This window comes from Bacillus rossius, chromosome 3 (genome assembly GCF_032445375.1).
Source record: "Bacillus rossius redtenbacheri isolate Brsri chromosome 3, Brsri_v3, whole genome shotgun sequence".
Classification (NCBI taxonomy): Eukaryota; Metazoa; Arthropoda; class Insecta; order Phasmatodea; family Bacillidae; genus Bacillus; species Bacillus rossius.
In genome coordinates, this window is record NC_086332.1 from 90,027,456 (window position 1) to 90,048,211 (window position 20,756).

Genomic DNA, 20,756 nt, shown 5'->3' on the forward strand with positions numbered 1-20,756 from the left:
GAACTCTATCTTTGCTCAGCAATGATAAGTTTACAAGCTAGCAGAATCTATTTATGTATTTTTTGTTTTTATTTTAAATTTTTTTATTAATTTTTTTTTATTTCTAAATATTTTTTTTTCTGTAATTTTATGATATCAAAGAAAACATGTGTCGTTTTTCTCCGTGTGCTCCTGATTATTCTTGCCAATATTATGATGGTTTTCTCCGTGTGCTCCTGATAATTCTTATATATATTTTGATGGTTAATCCGTGTGCTTGCGATCATTCCTGCGGTTTCGGTCAAAGGTCAAAGTCACACCCATCTAAGATGGCAGCCGTGACGTTGCAATCCAAGATGGCGGACCGTGAGAAATCTGAGAAGCACTAGCAGGAAGGACGAACTTCCTTCTCCTTGAAGACTATCGATGCCATTCTTCTTATGCGATTGATAGTGAACAACCCGCATCCCGCATAAAATAAATAAATATTATTTTACCTGCAAGCAAAACGTGACGTCATCTGATGTTGAAAAGTGGAACTGCTTGCAGCAAGTACCTTTGCATGAAATAAATTAACTCTCACCACTGAATAGTGCTATTGTAGTCAGTTAGAGACATAAAGTTTCGTAGCCATGCGGCCAATTAGTCATGCATTCTCGTAACCATGCGTTCTGGAAGCTTCGTAGTCCTATAGCCTCGCGATGACGTAACCTTGAAGACTTGCAATCGCATAGTCTCGTAACCTCATGGCTCGTAGTCTCGTAGTCATGATGTATTGGAGCCTCGTAGACTTGAAGCTACGTAAGCAAGTAGCTTTGTAATCTTATAACATAATGCTGATGGTGTAGATGTAGCAAAAGAGAAAATTCCATCGAAGACAGATGTGTCAATTGGAGCCTTGTAGACGAGTAGCTTCGTAGTCAAGAACTCATGCAGACTTGTATTCCTGTATTCACGCAGTCACGTAAACTCGTTTTCTAGAGGCTTCGTAGCTCTGTAGCCTCGCAGTCTCGTAAACATGAAGATTCGTAGTCACGTAATCTCGTAACCTTATGGCTCGAAGTCGCGTAGTCCTGTATCCTCGCAGTCACGTAAACCTGTGTACTAGAGGCTTCGTAGCTCTGTAGCCTCGCAGTCTCGTAAACTTGAAGATTCGTAGTCACGTAGTCTCGTAACCTCATGGCTCGTAGTCGCGTAGCCTGGATGTCTTGGGACCTCGTAGAATTGTAGCCTCGCAGTCTCGTAACCATGCGTTCTAGAAGCTTCGTAGTCCTATAGCCTCGCGATCATGTAACCTAGAAGACTCGCAATCGCGTAGACTCGTAACCTCATTGATCGTAGTCTCGCAGTCATGATGCATTGGAGGCTTGTAGACTTGAAGCTACGTAAGCAAGAGGCCTTGTAATCTTATAACATAATGCTGATGGAGCAGTTGGAGCAAAAGAGAAAATTCCGTCGAAGACAGATGCGGTAACTGGAGTCATGTAGACGAGTACCTTCGTAGTCAAGTACTCTTGCAGACTTGTAGTTCTGTATCCTCGCAGTCATGTAAACCTGTGTACTAGAAACTTCGTAGCTCTGTAGCCTCGCAAGCCATGTATAACTCGTAACCAGCTAGATCATTTTAGACTCGTAGCCATGTGGTCTCATAGTCTCTTAGACTCGTAGAATTCTAGCCAAATATATATTTGGAGTTGGTGAGACAAAAGACAGTTGTTGGAGCCAATGACTGTAGGAGCCAATGACTGTAGGAGCCAATGACAGATGGAGTCACTAGACTGATGGAATCAATAGACTGATGGAATCAATGAATAATGGAGCCAATGAATATTGGAGCCAATGAATATTGGAGCCAATGACAAATGTGCGGCCTTTTTGATGATGGTGCTGCCTTTTCGTTGTCGGTGCTTCCAAATGCGCTGCCTTTTCGTTGTCGGTGCTTCCAAATGTGCTGCCTTTTCGTTGCCGGTGCTTCCAAATGTGCTGCCGTTTCGTTGTCGGTGCTTCCAAATGTGCTGCCTTTTCGTTGTCGGTGCTTCCAAATGTGCTGCCTTTTCGTTGTCGGTGCTTCCAAATGTGCTGCCTTTTCGTTGTCGGTGCTTCCAAATGTGCTGCCTTTTCGTTGTCGGTGCTTCCAAATGTGCTGCCGTTTCGTTGTCGGTGCTTCCAAATGTGCTGCCGTTTCGTTGTCGGTGCTTCCAAATGTGCTGCCGTTTCGTTGTCGGTGCTTCCAAATGTGCTGCCGTTTCGTTGTCGGTGCTTCCAAATGTGCTGCCGTTTCGTTGTCGGTGCTTCCAAATGTGCTGCCGTTTCGTTGTCGGTGCTTCCAAATGTGCTGCCGTTTCGTTGTCGGTGCTTCCAAATGTGCTGCCGTTTCGTTGTCGGTGCTTCCAAATGTGCTGCCGTTTCGTTGTCGGTGCTTCCAAATGTGCTGCCGTTTCGTTGTCGGTGCTTCCAAATGTGCTGCCTTTTCGTTGTCGGTGCTTCCAAATGTGCTGCCTTTTCGTTGTCGGTGCTTCCAAATGTGCTGCCGTTTCGTTGTCGGTGCTTCCAAATGTGCTGCCGTTTCGTTTTCGGTGCTTCCAAATGTGCTGCCGTTTCGTTTTCGGTGCTTCCAAATGTGCTGCCGTTTCGTTGTCGGTGCTTCCAAATGTGCTACCGTTTCGTTGTCGGTGCTTCCAAATGTGCTGCCTTTTCGTTGTCGGTGCTTCCAAATGTGCTGCCGTTTCGTTTTCGGTGCTTCCAAATGTGCTGCCATTTCGTTGTCGGTGCTTCCAAATGTGCTGCCTTTTCGTTGTCGGTGCTTCCAAATGTGCTGCCTTTTCGTTGTCGGTGCTTCCAAATGTGCTGCCTTTTCGTTGTCGGTGCTTCCAAATGTGCTGCCGTTTCGTTTTCGGTGCTTCCAAATGTGCTGCCGTTTCGTTTTCGGTGCTTCCAAATGTGCTGCCTTTTCGTTGTCGGTGCTTCCAAATGTGCTGTCTTTTCGTTGTCGGTGCTTCCAAATGTGCTGCCGTTTCGTTGTCGGTGCTTCCAAATGTGCTGCCGTTTCGTTGTCGGTGCTTCCAAATGTGCTGCCTTTTCGTTGTCGGTGCTTCCAAATGTGCTGCCTTTACGTTGTCGGTGCTTCCAAATGTGCTGCCTTTTCGATGACGGTGCTTCCAAATGTGCTGCCTTTTCGTTGTCGGTGCTTCCAAATGTGCTGCCTTTTCGTTGTTGGTGCTTCCTTTTTTGTTGATTGCGCGTAGTACAAAATGTAGTGATTGAATATTTACTAGTTTATCACCTCTTGGTGTTACTAAAATATTTTACAAGGTTACTTGGTCCTTTAGAATGTATAAAAATGTCACGATGGATTACGAAGGTCATGTGGTCCTGAAATGACTAGCCTATACGTCTGATAATGACATGACTCGGTCTCATGGACTGAAGGCAATTGATCTATATGTGTGGCTTTGTACATGAACGGCTTATATGTTATTCAGATTATTGAAAAATTAGACTTTCATAATAGGCTAATCGGCACTGATTTAATTCGTTGGTCCGGTATATTGACTTGAGTTGATTTTCGTAGAGTGAATGATTAATAAACTCCGCGAAAGGTAATGGAAAACAGAACCTAACATTTATTTAATAATTAGTTACAACTGTCTCTGGTCAAGAATCGAACCGTGGACAGGGATCCATCGATTCGATTTGTAAGTTAATGAGTGATTTTTTTGATGAATTTTGGATTTTTTCCCGCTTTTCTAGCTACATTATTACATGATTTCAAGATGGCGTCCGAATTTCAAGATGGCGGGGGGGCACCTCGGTAATAAATGATTACTGCACTGTAGCAGGTTAAAATAAAATTAACCAGATGTAAATGTACTCTATAATATTAGTACACACACAAGATGACGTACTCCAGCAGTTGGTCGCTCCTGGTAGCATGTACTGAACATTAAATGTCGGGTCCATGATGGTCGACAAGGACAAAGTAAAATTTCAAGGTCAAAGTCAAATTTAAAGGTCAAGGTCAAATTTCAAGGTGAAGGTCAAATTTCAAGGTCAAGGTTAAATTTCAAGGTCAAGGTCAAATTTCTAGGTCAAGGTCAAATTTCAAGGTCAAGGTCAAATTTCAAGGTCAAGGTCAAATTTCAAGGTCAAGGCCAAAAGCTAAGGTCAAGGTCAAATTATAGGTTATGGTAAATTTTCAAGGTCAAGGTCAAATTTCAAGGTCAATGTTCAATGTCAACAGTTGAGGACAAAAGTATGGTGACCAGATAATTATACTACATGGGATCGGCACACTCTAGCAGATGAAAAACAAGATGGTGGTCTCCAGCGGATATAGACAAGATGGCGGACATGATGTCATACCTGTTGATGATATATACCTTGGTACTGCTGGTGGTAGATCAGTCTAGGTAGCTTTCATGGAGGAAGGATCGACCGTTTACTCTCGTCGGGAATCGAACCAAGGACGTACATCGATATAATCAAACATTATGTTTATTGTCAATTTATTTAATAAATTTTGAACTTTTTCCCGCATCTCTAGCATAAAAATTACGGATTTTCAAGATGGCGGCCAAATGACAAGATGGTGGGTCCGTCTCGAACAGGTGGTGCTATTATTACTTTAAATTAAAAAAAATTACAAGTCCAAATATGCATGTTATTTTTATATATACCTTATTTAATCTTCGGTCTGGTAAATGTCTCGATGGCTGAGCGGTTAAAGGCGTATGTTTTCCAACCTAGAGATCAGAGCTGCGATGGTTCGAATCACAGCGTTTCCAATATATTTTTCATAAAAAATAAAATTTAAAATGTCGATAAGGTTCTTAATAACTATGGTAGGTAATGGAACATCGACCTTATGTGATGAGACAGAGCGATGCTGGCGCTCTCTAGGGACAAACGACAGAAACAAAGTCGACGGTATCCAAGATGGCGGCCTGCGGCGGAACAAAAAAAATCAAGAGCGATGCTGGCGCTATCTAGGAACAAACAACAGAAACAAAATCGACGGTATCCAAGATGGCGGCCTGCAGCGGAACAGAAAAAAATCAATATGGCTACAGAGACGAACATTTCATCATGAGTGGGGCGCTCGATTTACAGATTGCGGATCCAAGATGGCCGCCGTGATCTACTTGTCCCGTTACATTATGTCCCGTTACACTGTGTCCCGTTACGCGGTGTCCCGTTACGCTTATCCAATATGGCCGCCGTGACGTCACAATCCAAGATGGCGGACCGACAATCACAATCCACTACCTGCATCCTGTTTCAGTAGCCCCTATTACATACTACTACTGTAAAATCGGCAGAACAGCTGTAGTACGCCTGTACAATGGGTCAAGAAGTGACACTTTCGACACTTTGCGTTGTAAAGTGTTAAGTGAGAATGCAGCTACTAGTTCTAAATGTGTACAACCAGAACAGTTACCTCCAACTAGTGCTTCAGCTCGTTTCCATTTCTTAAGGGTTTTCTATCAGATACAAGAATGGAAGGGAATTAAGATGAATCCAGAAGAATGGGGATGGAGACAATTTGCCAATTTCGACAGAAAAGCCAACAGTTATGGAATGCCTTTTGAAGGTAATCAGGTGCACTTGCAACGAAGATGGTTGCGGTGCATCCAACTGCAGTTGTAGGAAACACGGCAATCCATGTTCTTCGGCTTGTGGAAACTGTCATGGATCAACCTGTAAAAACCGGCGCGAATTACCTCCCGAGGACTGCAATTACTGTGACGGCTTTTTAGGTAGGGTGTTCCTACATATCCATGCAAATTAGCCTGTTTTCCTAACCAAATACAATGATATTTAATGCTGTGACCTTATACTTGTAATATACCATTTTGTTCAGAAAAATATAATCTTTTCCAATATAGATTCAAATTTTCATTTTTCTCATCGAATAACTAGAAAATTATCAACAAATTGCTTGTTTTTACCATTTTTTTAAATATATTTTGCGTCACGATTTCCAAAATATAAAACTATATTGGAAAAACTGCATTACTTTTCTCGTCAGATTAATAATCTGGAAGCTGTAGCTATCATAATTCTCGAGAAAATAGGCTAGTAGTGGACGCATGTATAACTGGTTTTAAAAATGGGTATATAACGCTCTTAAACAGGATGATTCTATTAAATAACATTTCGAGCTGATATGCAGGTTATTTTCCGAATTTTTGGATCAGTTTAACATTAATAGAAATATAAAATCACGCTGATGTTTGTTTAGGTAACCTATATTTTAAATTAAAGTACTTATGTATGTTACCTAATGCATATTTATTCAGTATTGTGTGTTACAGAGTGCATCCCAATGTGTGTATATTTTTCTATTTCTTCTCGATACAGGTCACTGGAAATCTTGTGTAAATTTAATTGTATGATATGTTTTGTGAGAATGGACGTGTCAAATTTTTCTTTCAAACAATAAGCAGTTGAAATGAGTCTGATTTTTTTTTCTGGAAAATAATTTTGGTAGATTTCAAAAACGTTTTAACACATCACTAACTGAAAAAGGAATATAATTTAAGTGACTTTAAAATACTTGTATATTATGGAAATTGAATATAGTTCGGATCCGAAAATTTTACATGGGATACAATGCTTTCTGTTATTTTGCCTACATATTCAATACTTTTTCCGTGGCCGATCACAAAATAAAATCTATATACCAGATTTCAGTGAATTTAGGATCTGGTATAGGAAATCTTGTGTACTTCTGTTTGTCCCACCGAAACTTTTTCAATACGATGTTCCGTTTTCGTTTTATTGAATTTTTAAAGATTTTCCAGGACGAGTCACAAAAAAAACTATATACATATGTAAATATATATTTATATATATGAGCAGATTTGGTTGAAATGAAATTATATTTAATACAAAAAAGTCTTTAATTTTAGTCACGACTTTCTTTGACGTACGATACGTTTTCGTTTTGTCCTTTTTTTTTCAGGAAATTTTCTGGAAAACCAAAAACCTATTTTGTGTTGATTTTTGTGAATTTGCAATATACTATGAAAATCGTTGTTTACTTTAACTTTGTCCTGAAACATGCTGTAAAATGCGCCATTTTCAATTTATTTCAATATTTTAGGTTTTTCCGTGACGAATTCCAGAAAACAAAACAGTATTTATTAATGAATGTTTGTAAAATTTTGATATGTTATGGTAAATTTGGCTCTCTTTAATTTTAGTGTCTATACCTTTCTTCGTAGAACGCACCGTTTTACAGTTATTAATTTATTCCGCATTTTTCCGGGACAAATCCCGGGAAAAACGTTACCAAAATAAAGTGGATTTCGGTGGATTTTGGATATGTTATTCTACAAATTTGTCTGCAAATTTTGATATAGTAAAACCTTTTCTCGCAATTTGTCCATAAATCGACCCCTTTTTCTCATAAAATGCCTGGACTATGAATCCTTTAGAGAAATGGTGTTGCTGTGTAGCGGGAGGAGGAAGAAGGGAGGAGGGAGGTTTATCACCGTTACAGATCAGCACTTCCCCTACCGCGGGCGACGTTGAGGCGTGTCAGTGTCATCCCCACCCTGCTCGTCTTCCCGGAGCTTGGCGTCAACTTTCCCGTCGAGCAGCACAAGGCAGACACTAAAAATGCCAAATTAGCCAGTTTTCCTAACCAAATACACAGATATTTAATGCTGTGACCTTATACTTTTAATATACCATTTTATTCAGAAAAATATAATCTTTTCCAATATAGATTCAAATTTTCATTTTTCTCATCGAATAACTAGAAATTCGTCAACGAATTTCTTGTTTTTACCATTTTTTTAAATATATTTTGCGTCACGATTTCCAAAATATAAAACTATATTGGAAAAACTGCATTACTTTTCTCGTCAGATTAATAATCTGGAAGCTGTAGCTATCATAATTCTCGAGAAAATAGGCTAGTAGTGGACGCATGTATAACTGGTTTTAAAAAGGGGTATATACCACTCTTAATAGAGATGATGTTGCTTCTGGAAGACGGTGGCTGCTAAGAAAACGTTAGTAGTATAGGATAGCCGGAGCTGCGCCAGGCGTCAGGCGGTGGAGCCCGTGGAGCCGACAGCCATCTTGGATTGTGACGTCACGGCGGCCATTTTTGACTCAAAATTCCTCAAAATTCCTCAAAATTGACTCAAAATGACTCAAAATTTCCCGTTTTCGAGGGAACATTTCCCGTTTTCGAGGGAAAAATTCCCGTTTCGAGGGAAAATTAGGATTTCGAAAAACCACAAAAGTCGTTTTGCATTAAAAACCACGAAATTCCTAAAACTGGCTTAAGCATCCTTAACTCAAGCCAGCGTTAAGCCAGTTTTAGGATTATGACGTCACCGTTGCAATTTTCGTTACGCCCGCCATCTTGAAAATCCGCAATTTTTATGTTAGAAAATCGGGAAAAATTTTAAAAATCATTAAAAAAATTATTTGATCAATTTAAATAAAAATCTTAAAAACCACTGTTGCAGTTAACGTTACGGTCGCCATCTTGGATTATATAAATGTTGCATATTTCGTTACACCCACCATCTTGGTTGAGTAACATGTCATTCTTACACTTTACGTTACGACCACCATATTGGATCCTATTAATATTGCAATTATCGTTATGGTCCCCATCTTGAAATTTAGTCACCATCTTGAAATTTAGACGCCATCTTGGATATCCGTAATTTTTATGTTAGAAAATCGGGAAAAATTCCAAAATTCATTAAAAAAATTAACTTAATAGAATTCTGATTGATTATATCGATGTACGTCCTTGGTTCGAAACCGGTGAGGGTACAAAATAAAAAAAATCAGATCCTTCCTCCACAGAAGCCACCTACAGACTGACCTACCACCACCAATAACTAGGTATTTACCATCAGCTGGTATGACGTCATGTCAGCCATCTTGTCTTTGTCCGCTGGAGGCCGCCATCTTGTTTTCGTCTGCTAGAGTGTGCTGGAGGCAAGTAAGTATAATGTTCTGTTCACCATAACTTTGACCTTGACCTTGAACTTTGACCTTTACCTTTGAAATTTGACCTTGACCTTGAAATTTGACCTTAACCTTGAAATTTGACCTTGACCTTGAAATTTGACCTTGACCTTGAAATTCTACTTTGACCTTGAAATTTGACCTTGTTATTGTCGACCATCATGGATCCGTCATTTTATGTTTAGTACATGCTAGCGGTCATTGCCATCATCATGTTTTCATCTGCTGGTGGACACCATCTTGTGTGTACTTGTATTATAGAATACATTTCCATCATGTTAGTTTTATTCTAACCTGTTACAGTGCAGTAATCATTTATTATTACCGAGGTGCCCGCCATCTTGAAATTTGGCCGCCATCTTGAAATAATGTAATTATTTAGCTAGAAATGCGGGAAAAATACCAAAAGTCTCCGAGGAAATCAATTATTAATTTACATATTGAATCGATGGATCCCTGTCCACGGTTCGATTCTTGACCAGTGACAGTTGTAACTAATTATGAAATAAATTTTAGGTTCTGTTTTCCATTACCTTTCGCGGAGTTTATTGACCATTCACTCTACGAAAAACAACTCAAGTCAATATACCTGACCAACGAATTAATACAGTGCCAATTATCATATTATGAAAGTCTAATTTTTCAATAATCTGAATAACCTAGAAGCCGTTCATGTACAAAGCCATACATATAGATCAATTGTCTTCAGTCCATGAGACCGAGTCACGACATTATCAGACGTATAGGCTAGTCATTTCAGGTCCACATGAACTTCGTCGTTAGCTAAGTATATTCAATTAATCCATCGTGATATTTTTTATACTTACTAAAGGACCAACTGACCTTGAAAAATATTTTAGTAACACCAAGAGGTTTTAAACCTGTAAATATTCAATCACTTCATTTTGTACTACACGCAATCAACAAAAAGGAAGCACCGTCATCGAAAAGGCAGCACCATCAATGAAAAGCCAGCACATTTGGAAGCACCGAGAACGAAAAGGCAGCACCACCAACGAAAAAGCAGCACATTTGGAAGCACCGACAACGAAAAGGAAGCACCATCAACGAAAAGGCCGCACCGCCAACGAAAAGGAAGCACATTTGGAAGCACCGACAACGAAAAGGCAGCACCGGCATCGAAAAGGAAGCACATTTGGAAGCACCGACATCGAAAAGGCAGCACCGGCATCGAAAAGGAAGCACATTTGGAAGCACCGACAACAAAAAGTAAGCACCGCCAACGAAAAGTCAGCACATTTGGAAGCACCGACAACGAAAAGGCAGCACCGCCAACGAAAAGGTAGCACCGCCAACGAAAAAGCAGCTCATTTGGAAGCACCGACAACTATAAGGCAGCACATTCATCGAAAAGGCAGCGCATTTGAAAGCACCGTCAACTGTAAGGTAGCACCGACAAAGAAAAGGCAGCACCGACAGCGAAAAAGCAGCTCGTTTGGAAGCACCGACAACGAAAAGTCAGCACCATCGACGAAAAGGAAGCACATTTGGAAGCACAAGTTACGAGAACTAAGTTTTAGTTAGAAATCAGAATACAATAAATAAAAACATTTATTTTTTATAATTAAAATTATTTATTTTATTTCTGTACATTATACAAATGCAAGTAAAACAAGCCATTATTGTATGTAGCCAGCTTTCCTCAGTTCTTTGAGTATGAATGATATTTCTTTGATGCACGAATAGTTTCCTGCACAAAGCGAGTCATGTAGAAGTCTTAGCCGGTCAACCAATATGTTTGGATCGTTCCATGAAGTGTAACCAGTCTCTTCTACCACCATCTTACTTGTTTGATTATTATAAATATTATTTTCTCTGGTGTCTTCCGTTTTAACACCATCCTCAGGGTAACTTTCATTATCGAGACAATGATCATCATAAGCTTGATCCGATTTATTTAATATATCACGATGTTTCCATCGTTTCGGTCTCAGGACACCACCACAGTCTTCGATCTTGCCTGCTTTAGTTGCGTCATCACAGTCTATACCTTTGTCAACAGCCGCAGAGTCGCTGTAACAATCACCGTAGAAGGCATCATCTTCACCCAGATTACCGTAAGAATTCGATGTTGATGATGTCGAAGCGTGTTCATCGTCTTCATGCTTCCTTTTTAGGAGTCCATCATTTTTACAAAGTAGGAAAGATCTACTTGAATTCGGCTGGAATGTATTCTCACTTTTTACGTTAAAGATTCTTCCATTGTCTTCATTCTTCCAGAAATCATAATCGTCCTTCAATTTAAGTTCTTTGTCGAGATCGGAAGAACCACGATCATAATCTCTCCCAAGACAAGGAAAATTATTGTCGTAATGCAGATCACTCTTCCTTAGTCTAGTAGAGCCATCGTTGTCCTCTAGCTTGTACACAGGCTTGGCGTTACAAGTTCTGTCATGTCTTTTTAAGCTCTCTCTCCGCGTAAACGACTTGCTACATCGAACACATCTTATCATATTACGTAGTGGATTTTTATCACAGTCATTCTTCTCGTGTTGTCTTCCATTCTTTCTCAAGATAAATTCTTTGCTCCAAAACTTACACCTGTGTCCTTTCGTTACAGCAACAGTCACCGAATCAGGATTCATATTAGTTACTGAGACTATGGTCAGATGCAAACTGAATTAATTAAATTAGATACATTACTTAAATATAATTTTTAATATTTCATCTGCAAGAATTAAGTTACATCATACAAAATAAATTGTTACATGTGGTCTCGATTATTAGCTTGTGATGTCGCCACGTGTTGTGTTGAGTCATAATTTATTTAGTTGTTTTATGTGGTATGCGGGAAGCTCACTAACGATCGCAAAACAAGGATGACTTCGCTAGACATCAAGGAGAAGGAAGTTCGTCTTACATGTTAGTGCTCCACGGATATCTCATGACATATTATTTGACTGAGTAATGGTTGCTTAATTTTTATTTCCACCTGGTAAAAAAAAATTACAAGTTCTGATTTAGTAACAGATATTCTCGAATTAAATGTAACTCTAAATAACACGTCATGACTCATTAGGTAAAAAATCCATCATGCAGAGAGCGGTTTCTCATAATAGACAGAAGCACTTGAAGAAACCACAGGAATAATCAGGAGTACATGGAGAAATCCATCATAATATTGACAAAAATAATAGGGAGCACACGGATAAAACCATCTCACGTTTCTTTGTTATCATATAAATACAGAAAAAATATTTAATAATAAAATAAATTAATAAAAAAAATTTAAATTGAAAAAAAATTAAATTGAAAGCAGGAATAATCAGGAGCACACGGAGAAAACCATCATAATATTGACATGGATAATCAGATGCACTCGGAGAAAACCACCACACGTTTTCTTTGATAACATAAAATTACAGGGAAAAAAATATTTAATAAAAATAAATAAAAAAAAATTCAAAAAAGGAAAAAATTACCAAAATACATAAATAGATTCTGCTAGCTTGTGAACTTCTCATTGTGTAACAAAGATAGAGTTCTAGTACAAGCCAGAATGTTATGTATTTTGGAAATTTTTTCCTTTTTTGGAATTTTTATTTATTTATTTTTATTAAATATTTTTTTCCCTGTAATTTTATGATATCAAAGAAAACGTGTGGTGGTTTTCTCCGAGTGCATCTGATTATCCATGTCAATATTATGATGGTTTTCTCCGTGTGCTCCTGATTATTCCTGCTTTAAATTAAATTTTTTTCAATTTAAATTTTTTTTATTAATTTATTTTATTATTAAATATTTTTCTGTATTTATATGATAACAAAGAAACGTGAGATGGTTTTATCGTGTGCTCCCTATTATTTTTGTCAATATTATGATGGATTTCTCCATGTACTCCTGATTATTCCTGTGGTTTCTTCAAGTGCTTCTGTCTATTATGAGAAACCGCTCTCTGCATGATGGATTTTTTACCTAATGAGTCATGACGTGTTATTTAGAGTTACATTTAATTCGAGAATATCTGTTACTAAATCAGAACTTGTAATTTTTTTTTACCAGGTGGAAATAAAAATTAAGCAACCATTACTCAGTCAAATATTATGTCATGAGACATCCGTGGAGCACTAACATGTAAGACGAACTTCCTTCTCCTTGATGTCTAGCGAAGTCATCCTTGTTTTGCGATCGTTAGTGAGCTTCCCGCATACCACATAAAACAACTAAATAAATTATGACTCAACACAACACGTGGCGACATCACAAGCTAATAATCGAGACCACATGTAACAATTTATTTTGTATGATGTAACTTAATTCTTGCAGATGAAATATTAAAAATTATATTTAAGTAATGTATCTAATTTAATTAATTCAGTTTGCATCTGACCATAGTCTCAGTAACTAATATGAATCCTGATTCGGTGACTGTTGCTGTAACGAAAGGACACAGGTGTAAGTTTTGCAGCAAAGAATTTATCTTGAGAAAGAATGGAAGACAACACGAGAAGAATGACTGTGATAAAAATCCACTACGTAATATGATAAGATGTGTTCGATGTAGCAAGTCGTTTACGCGGAGAGAGAGCTTAAAAAGACATGACAGAACTTGTAACGCCAAGCCTGTGTACAAGCTAGAGGACAACGATGGCTCTACTAGACTAAGGAAGAGTGATCTGCATTACGACAATAATTTTCCTTGTCTTGGGAGAGATTATGATCGCGGTTCTTCCGATCTCGACAAAGAACTTAAATTGAAGGACGATGATGATTTATGGAAGAATGAAGACAATGGAAGAATCTTTAACGTAAAAAGTGAGAATACATTCCAGCCGAATTCAAGTAGATCTTTCCTACTTTGTAAAAATGATGGACTCCTAAAAAAGAAGCATGAAGACGATGAACACGCTTCGACATCATCAACATCGAATTCTTACGGTAATCTGGGTGAAGATGATGCCTTCTACGGTGATTGTTACAGCGACTCTGCGGCTGTTGACAAAGGTATAGACTGTGATAACGCAACTAAAGCAGGCAAGATCGAAGACTGTGGTGGTGTCCTGAGACCGAAACGATGGAAACATCGTGATATATTAAATAAATCGGATCAAGCTTGTGATGATCATTGTCTCGATAATGAAAGTTACCCTGAGGATGGTGTTAAAACGGAAGACACCAGAGAAAATAATATTTATAATAATCAAACAAGTAAGATGGTGGTAGAAGAGACTGATTACACTTCATGGAACGATCCAAACATATTGGTTGACCGGCTAAGACTTCTACATGACTCGCTTTGTGCAGGAAACTATTCGTGCATCAAAGAAATATCATTCATACTCAAAGAACTGAGGAAAGCTGGCTACATACAATAATGGCTTGTTTTACTTGCATTTGTATAATGTACAGAAATAAAATAAATAATTTTAATTATAAAAAATAAATGTTTTTATTTATTGTATTCTGATTTCTAACTAAAACTTAGTTCTCGTAACTTGTGCTTCCAAATGTGCTTCCTTTTCGTCGATGGTGCTGACTTTTCGTTGTCGGTGCTTCCAAATGTGCTGTCTTTTCGTTGTCGGTGCTTCCAAATGTGCTTCCTTTTCGTTGGCGGTGCTGCCTTTTCGTTGTCGGTGCTTCCAAATGTGCTGCTTTTTCGTTGGCGGTGCTGCCTTATAGTTGTCGGTGCTTCCAAACGAGCTGCTTTTTCGCTGTCGGTGCTGCCTTTTCTTTGTCGGTGCTACCTTACAGTTGACGGTGCTTTCAAATGCGCTGCCTTTTCGATGACTGTGCTGCCTTATAGTTGTCGGTGCTTCCAAATGAGCTGCTTTTTCGTTGGCGGTGCTACCTTTTCGTTGGCGGTGCTGCCTTTTCGTTGTCGGTGCTTCCAAATGTGCTGACTTTTCGTTGGCGGTGCTTACTTTTCGTTGTCGGTGCTTCCAAATGTGCTTCCTTTTCGATGCCGGTGCTGCCTTTTCGATGTCGGTGCTTCCAAATGTGCTTCCTTTTCGATGCCGGTGCTGCCTTTTCGTTGTCGGTGCTTCCTAATGTGCTTCCTTTTCGTTGGCGGTGCGGCCTTTTCGTTGATGGTGCTTCCTTTTCGTTGTCGGTGCTTCCAAATGTGCTGCTTTTTCGTTGGTGGTGCTGCCTTTTCGTTGTCGGTGCTTCCAAATGTGCTGGCTTTTCATTGATGGTGCTGCCTTTTCGATGACGGTGCTTCCTTTTTGTTGATTGCGTGTAGTACAAAATAAAGTGATTGAATATTTACAGGTTTAAAACCTCTTGGTGTTACTAAAATATTTTTCAAGGTCAGTTGGTCCTTTAGTAAGTATAAAAAATATCACGATGGATTAATTGAATATACTAAGCTAACGACGAAGTTCATGTGGACCTGAAATGACTAGCCTATACGTCTGATAATGTCGTGACTCGGTCTCATGGACTGAAGACAATTGATCTATATGTATGGCTTTGTACATGAACGGCTTCTAGGTTATTCAGATTATTGAAAAATTAGACTTTCATAATAGGATAATCGGCACTGTATTAATTCGTTGGTCAGGTATATTGACTTGAGTTGTTTTTCGTAGAGTGAACGGTCAATAAACTCCGCGAAAGGTAATGGAAAACAGAACCTAAAATTTATTTCATAATTAGTTACAACTGTCACTGGTCAAGAATCGAACCGTGGACAGGGATCCATCGATTCAATATGTAAATTAATAATTGATTTCCTCGGAGACTTTTGGTATTTTTCCCGCATTTCTAGCTAAATAATTACATTATTTCAAGATGGCGGCCAAATTTCAAGATGGCGGGCACCTCGGTAATAATAAATGATTACTGCACTGTAACAGGTTAGAATAAAACTAACATGATGGAAATGTACTCTATAATACAAGTACACACAAGATGGTGTCCACCAGCAGATGAAAACATGATGATGGCAATGACCGCTAGCATGTACTAAACATAAAATGACGGATCCATGATGGTCGACAATAACAAGGTCAAATTTCAAGGTCAAAGTAGAATTTCAAGGTCAAGGTCAAATTTCAAGGTCAAGGTCAAATTTCAAGGTTAAGGTCAAATTTCAAGGTCAAGGTCAAATTTCAAAGGTAAAGGTCAAAGTTCAAGGTCAAGGTCAAAGTTATGGTGAACAGAACATTATACTTACTTGTCTCCAGCACACTCTAGCAGACGAAAACAAGATGGCGGCCTCCAGCGGACAAAGACAAGATGGCTGACATGACGTCATACCAGCTGATGGTAAATACCTAGTTATTGGTGGTGGTAGGTCAGTCTGTAGGTGGCTTCTGTGGAGGAAGGATCTGATTTTTTTTATTTTGTACCCTCACCGGTTTCGAACCAAGGACATACATCGATATAATCAATCAGAATTCTATTAAGTTAATTTTTTGATGAATTTTGGAATTTTTCCCGATTTTCTAACATAAAAATTACGGATTTCCAAGATGGCGTCTAAATTTCAAGATGGTGACTAAATTTCAAGATGGCGACCATAACGATAATTGCAATATTAATAGGATCCAATATGGTGGTCGTAACGTAAAGTGTAAGAATGACATGTTACTTAACCAAGATGGTGGGTGTAACGAAATATGCAACATTTATATAATCCAAGATGGCGACCGTAACGATAACTGCAACAGTGGTTTTTAAGATTTTTATTTGATTTGATCAATTAATTTTTTTAATGATTTTTAAAATTTTTCCCGATTTTCTAACATAAAAATTGCGGATTTTCAAGATGGCGGGTGTAACGAAAATTGCAACGGTGACGTCATAATCCTAAAACTGGCTTAACGCTGGCTTGAGTTAAGGATGCTTAAGCCAGTTTTAGGAATTTCGTGGTTTTTAATGCAAAACGACTTTTGTGGTTTTTCGAAATCCTAATTTTCCCTCGAAACGGGAATTTTTCCCTCGAAAACGGGAAATTTTCCCTCGAAAACGGGAAATTTTGAGTCATTTTGAGTCAATTTTGAGGAATTTTGAGGAATTTTGAGTCAAAAATGGCCGCCGTGACGTCATAATCCAAGATGGCGGTCGGCTCCACGGGCTCCACCGCCTGACGCCTGGCGCAGCTCCGGTTATCCTATACTACTAACGTTGTGCAATAATGTATGCTAAAGTAGCTAAATTAGGAAATAAGTGGGAAGAAGTGGCTAATAGAAGAGAGAAATATCGTTAAAGGTACGTAATGATAAATAAATAAAAAATGTAAACATTTTGACCACAAATGTAAGCCTTCGAATATCAAAATACCTTCAATAGCTACGCGACGTGAAAACTAAAATCCTGAGATAGCACGTGAGGCACAAATTTTGACATATTACTTTCCAGCAAAGGATATTTTCAAATATAATGTTGGTGATCATGTCCTTGCGAGATGGGATCGCAATATTTACCCAAGTAAAATCCTTTCAGTATATGATGATGGAGCTTTAATAAGATGTCTGAAAAAGGGATTAAAATGCTGGAAGTGGCCTGCAATGAAGGACGAAGAACTAACTCTATGCCTGTAACGACCTCCTTCAAATAATTAAACCTCCAAAGTTGCTTAATAAAAGGTGTTTACTTTATGGAGGAATCAGATAAGCAACAACAATGTTAAAAATATGTAAATATATAAATACGACTGAAATATCAATTACATAAAAACTGATCAATTATACTAGTTTTGTTCAAGTGCATTTATTTTCTTTTTAGTGCATAGATACATATTAAAAAGAGAATTTTTTGTCCTTGATATCTTTAGAGGGGAAGCGAAATGTAAGGTTAATAATGATAATAAAACTTTGTTATTAAATTTACTAAGACTAATTATGAATACATAAAGCTGTGTTGAATAAATACTAGGATTTTTTCAATTTAATTTTTATATTATTATTGATTAATAAGAATACGTTTTGCAATAAAAAAATCAATTGATACATTAGGACGTTTTTTTTAATCACAATAAAAATCATTCCTCACTAAGCTTTCGTTCACTTATTTTAATTTATTTTTAATTCTTACGCCTTTTTTTAACTTAAAAACGTTGGAGAACCAATAAAAGGTTTTGGACAATTAGCTCATGTTCTTTCAATTACAAAAAAAAAACGACAATAATAATTACAAAGTAATTTTATAGGTATTTTAAGAATGAGCTAAATTGAATTCGTAGGCGTGGTAATTTATAAAACGATATTATTGCTCTTTTTTTAAAATAATTTTCAATCTTGTTTTGTTGTTGGAATAATAACCGACGGTATAGATTACATGCCAAGTGTTCTAAAGGAATCACACCTATGTTGCAATCAACAAGTTATTAAGCTATTATTTACGACCAAATAAAAGTAAATCTATTTCGCAAGCAACTGAACAAATTCTCATGATTAGGATGACCCCGCAGGCGTGCAAGTATCATAGGGCTAACAGTCCAGCGTGAACACACACATACTAATCAAAGTTTCTACCTTCATTACGAGTTTGTGTTAAGTTACAGGTACCATCGGAACCCACTTCTGTACACATTCCCACTGACGTGTTACTGACGAAAAAACTGTATTCATGAAGATCGCAGGCTTTCGCGGCCAATCTCTGGAGTCGCCTGGCTTCTGGGTTGTAGCCTTGTCGGAGGCCAAGACATCGCCGAATTTGCAGTCGACATTGCAGTCTCCATCATCATAGAACGGTTAACACTAGTAGGTAACTGCTCCCTGATGACGGCGACTTCCATGTCGACTAAAACGGTGATATTTTCACCTTCGACGCGGCTACAACCCAGAAGCCAGGCAACTTCAACAAGTGTATTTACTCGCTATAGTGATGGATCACATGTTACCTGACAAAGACTGGCTCAGCGATTCACTGTTCAATCAAACGTTTTGTGTTAAGCAGCAAATACCGATAAGGAAGCGACTGTGTCAGTATCCATCACCTGGCATTTGAAAGTGGCGACGCGCCCACCGACTCAGTGGGCACCGAGCAAGTCGTGTGCTGGCCCCACATCCGTGCTGTGACCTCTGCTCGCTGCTCTGCTTGTCCGGACAGGTTCCCAGTCGACGCAGCTGGATGATGTTGCTCGCGCGAGTACACTCCACTTGCCCTAAAGTCATTCGACCTAAAATGATTTTCGGCTGAATGCCTGTTAGGTCGAATTACTTTTAGGTCAAGTGACGTTTAGGAGATATGACTTTTAGGGCAACTGACTTTTAGGCCAAGTGACTTTTAGGTCAAGTGACGTTTAGGATATATGACTTTTAGGGCAAAACACTTTTAGGTCAAATGACTTTTAGGACAAATGACTGAAGGATTATTTTAAAATTTTAGGTCAAGTGACGTTTAGGAGATATGACTTTTAGGTCATATGACGCGCACCCGCTCGCGCCTCCTCGCCACTCACGCCACTGGAAGGCGGCCGTGCGACGCACTCGCCCGCTCTGCTACTCGCTCCTCGTTTCCTCCGGACCAGACAGCGACAGCCCGATCACAGAGCCTAGTCCCGTGCCTGTCTCAACCTGTCTCTCCTCCTCTGGGTCTCTCACGCTGCGTCCCGTCCGGCCCCTGCACTGCTGTTGAGTCAGCCTTTGTTTGACACTCCCCTGGTCGTGCTGAAGTCACGCGCCGAATAACTTGTGTGCGCAGTTTCCCCTTTCGGACCGCCTGGGTCAACCGCCCAAGTTACACGGCACGAAAGTTACACTAGGCGATTCTCGTCGCCTGGCGAAACTTCCCATGCTTGAGTAACCCGTGACGGGCGTACGCCCCGTACTGTACTTTTAGGATAAAACCACGTCCAGGAGCACACTGAGAATTATTTCAAAGAAGATGCTTATAGTTTAAGTTAATTTTTATATGAAAATAAAAATCTATCATAATTAAATTGCTTTCCACCCTTCCTTCACTAACAGTATATTTTAGTATTACAAAAATGACATGAGTAGGAGTACGAGCTTGGCAAAAATAGTTATATTGAATCAATGAAAAAAATGTGGAGTAAAAACGTACTAAGGCTTTTTATTTTTCAGAAAAATAAATATAATAAAATAAATAGTTATTTTAAAAAAAAATTATAATATAAAATAGGCCAAAATTAAATAATAAATCAATCTTTTATAAAGTTTTAATAGACTTTATGAGGTATCAATAATTCACATCTTTTCAGATAAATAAGCGGATATAATTTTATTACATATTAGTGACGTGTTAAAAAAAACCTTGACAAATGAAATTCTAAGAAAATATTTTAATGTGCATGAATGCAAAATAATTTTTAAACCAATCAATATAAATTTTTACAGTACCATTGTAAAATAAATTAACATTAATGCAAGCAATTTTCGACTTACATATTTCGAGCGGTCTTAAATCCTAAACTGTTTTTTGTAATACTAGTTTTTTGAAAGCATATTTTTGAAACAATCATTAATAGTGAAATTTATGTCTTAACGTATGATAAGCCAGCTGTCAACAAAACTTCGGCCACATTTTTATTTGTAAAATCATATATTTGAAAATTACCAAATGCTGTATATTATTTGAATTATATACGAAATTATAGTTTCACACACTTTTTATCACAATTGAGTAAATTCAATTAATTATACTTAACTAAATTTCACTTAAATAATATCATGTTTTCGTTAAAATTAATTGATAATTTATTTAGAATAATTCATAGTGTATATAGATTACTCTAAGCATTTAACTTACTCGGGATTATTTTGGAGCTATGTTAGTCTTTAACTTTCAGTTTTAAGTTAAATATCAGTGTGAAACAAACAATGTTTTCAGAAATTAAATATAATATA